The 3,389-nt window shown below is 40.2% G+C and overlaps 1 pseudogene; it reads right to left on the minus strand.

Annotated features, from left to right (window-relative positions):
• Positions 1-3,211: 3,211 nt before the first annotated feature.
• On the minus strand, positions 3,212-3,389 carry LOC150056233 (guanine nucleotide-binding protein G(I)/G(S)/G(O) subunit gamma-10 pseudogene; annotated as a pseudogene).

Here is a 3,389-nt window from a genome sequence, read left to right on the forward strand (position 1 = left end):
AAAAGAAAAAAAGCTGTATCTTACTTGATAACTATCTTGGCTATAAAAAACCATCTCCACAACACCACTATTTGGTAAGCTTCTTCAGATGTTGGGGATTTGATTTGGGGGGTGTTTGTTTTTTGTTTTTTTTGGGGGGGTTGTTGTTTTATTTTGTTTTGTTTTGTGGGTCATGGGGCTTGAACTCGGCCTCGGTGCTGTCCCTGAGCTCTTCAGTTCAAGGATACCACCCTACCCTTGAGCCAAGCTCAACTTCCCATTTTCGTTTTTTTTTTTTTGTTTTTTTTTGTTGTTGTTGTTGTTGTTTTTTGCCAGTCCTGGGCTTGAGCTCAGGGCCTGAGCACTGTCCTTGGACTTTCTCAAGGCTAGAGCTCTAGCCCTTGAGCCTCAGCACCATTTCTGGCTTTTTTCTATGTATGTGGTACCAAGGAATCGAACCCGGGTCTTCATGCATGCTAGGCAAGCACTTTAACCACTGGGCCAAACTCCCAGCCCCTCAACTTCCCATTTTCTAGAGGTTCATTGGAGATAAGTCTCAGGTCCTTTTGTGTCCAGGCTGGCTTTGAACCTCAGATCCTCAGATCTCAACCTCCTGAGTAGCTAGGATTACAGGCATGAGCCACCTCGAACTACTGATTTGTGGTTTTTTGAGAAATGATCCCACTATGTAGCCTAGGTTGGCCTCAAATTCCACTCTTCCTGCCTCCGTCTCCTCTCATGATGGTTTTAGACACGTGGCACCACAGCAACCTAGTGAGCATAAATTATCTCTCTCATTGCCTCAAGTGCTCAAGTATTTGTCTGGTTACTATTAAACAGGAAATGAACACAGAGGTTATACTTTATGTATAGGTAAGACTTGCCAGCCTTTTACATGTTATTTCTTTCTGTGTATGAGAAACTGGACTTGCACTTGCTAAGCAGGTGTTCTACCACTTGAGTCATGCCTCTAGCTCATATGACTTTAATTATCCTTCAGATAGAATTATCAGTTTTGTTATGTCTGGCCAGAGACCTAAATCCTCCTTCTCCATCAGTTGCGTGGCTGAGATGACAGATGTATACCCCCATCATTTTATTTCTTAACTTGAGGTCTCACTAACTTGTCTGGCTTCAAATCAAGATCCTGCTGCTCTTTGTTATTTCTTTTAATCCTCTCAATAATCCTACAAGTAGAGAAAACAAAATCGTAAGGAGGTGATTTATGTGTTTAAACACATAGCTGGCAACACATGTCTTCTGTTCTGTATACTAACTTCATCTCTAGCAGGGAGCATCTGGTAGCCACTCAACAAAAAATTGGCAAACTATCTTCCTACATGAATAAGGCAAGGTAAAAATATGAATTTTGGTAGAGATGAGGAAAAAGAGCTTTCTTTTTTTAAGAAGGAAAGGAAAGGATAGCATCTAATGATTAACAATAACATTAGAGATTCCAGAGAGTTGTTAAGCATTCATAACTTTGAAAATGTAGCACACATCAGTCTATGGAGGAGTTAATTTAGGTCAAACCCTTAATACACTGTCATACTTTTTTCCCAAAAATACTTCTAATGCATGAGTTGAGAAACTTACTAAAAATGTTCTTGTTTCAATATTAAACAAATGAGAGATCTGCATTAAGTACAGTTGGAAGGTCTTACAGGATACTTACCTAAAAGAAGAAAAGAAAGGAAGGAGAAAAGAAGGAAGGAAGATTGGGAGGGACAGAAACAATGATTCGTCTTCCAGTTTTCTTCTGTATTTTGTTGAAGGCTATGAAATGAAGAGTATCACCAGTGCTTATAAAGTGGGGGTACTAACAACTACCCCCAGTTGTTGTGCACCTTAAGTATGATAGGGGAGAGGACTCACTAGAATTTCAACAATTGCTGTCTGGATTGGTGGATTTGCCGCACATGTAGAGAGAGGTACAATGTGTAGGCTGGGAATGTGACCTAGTGGTAGAGGCTTCCTAGCAAGCACGCATGAAGCCCTAGATTCGATTCCTAAGTACCACATGCACAAAAAAAAGGCCATTCATTTACTTTTTATTTACTTATTTTTTTTTGCCAGTCCTAGGCTTGAGCTCAGGGCCTGAGCACTGTCCTTGGATTTTGTCAAGGCTACAGCTCTACCACTTGAACCTCAGCACCACTTCCAGCTCTTTTTTTTTTTTTTTTGCTTCGTATGTGGTACCGAGAAATCGAACCCAGGTCTTTGTCCATGCTAGGCAAGCACTCTACTACTAGGCTAAATTCCTAGCCCTAGAAAAAGCCATTCATTTAAAAATGAAAATCTTGCTGAGCATTGGTGGCTCGTGCTTATAATCTTAGCTACTTAGGAGGCTTGAGGATCACAGTTCAAGGCCAGCTAGATAGCAAAGTCCATAAGACTCTTATCTCTAATTAACCACCAGGAAACCAGAAGTAGCCCTGTGGCTCAAAGTGGTCCTGTGGCTCAAGTCCCACGACTGATACCCTCAATAAAGGAAAGAAAAAAAAAACAGAAAAAGAAAATCTCATGTAAAAAACAGACACCTTGTGATTAGTAAAGCCTATCTGTCCTCCTTAATTTTATACTTTATCTTCATTTACTAATTGTAAAATCATGAGAAAAGAACAAATTTCATTATAGTATAAAAGTCTACGGAGGGCCAGGAGTTTGGCCTAGTGGAAGAGTGCTTGCCTAGCATGCACAAAGACCCGGGTTTGATTCTTTTGTACCACATACATAGGAAAGCTGGAAGTGGTTCTGTGGCTCAAGTGGTAGAGAGCTAGCCTTGAGGAAAGCCAAAGGACAGTGTTCAGGCCCTGAGTTCAAGCCCCAGGACTGGAAACAAAAAAAAGTGTTTGTAAAAATGTTTTCCTTCCTAAAATGTAAACATCTAATAAATGTATCACTCATGATATTCCAGATAGAGAAACACCAGAAATTCACTTATGAAAGAGGTATACCTTGATATATTTGGTTAAGGAATGGTTGTTTGTCTGTTTGTCTTAATACAAAAGCACTTCAGCAAAATAACTAGGTCATTATTATTTAGAACTCTACTCCTTCACTCGGTTACCTTATTTGAGTAGAAAATCATTCATTTCTGTATAACTCTGGCTGATACAAACAGGCCACAGTAAAGATCTGTAATATCTAATAGACATTTAGCTAGAGAAAAGTGTTTCCTTGAGATTTATCACCTTGTACTTGAAGGCATTTCTCAACAAACTTCTTCCTTTTAGCCTTGAAAATAAAGCATAGAACCCGGGTTCCTGGAAGGGTTGCTTCCTGCTGGAACACCCGACAGAAGGACATCATTGAAGGCTTTCTGTGTGCAGTACTGTTAATCTTCTGGCCTCCAGCTTGAGTTACTCCACCAGGCACTATAGGGCATTCACGCTGGCCGTGGAGGACAT

The sequence above is a fragment of the Megascapheus bottae genome, chromosome 12 (genome assembly GCF_031878675.1).
Source record: "Megascapheus bottae isolate mThoBot1 chromosome 12, mThoBot2.hap1, whole genome shotgun sequence".
Taxonomy (NCBI): Eukaryota; Metazoa; Chordata; class Mammalia; order Rodentia; family Geomyidae; genus Megascapheus; species Megascapheus bottae.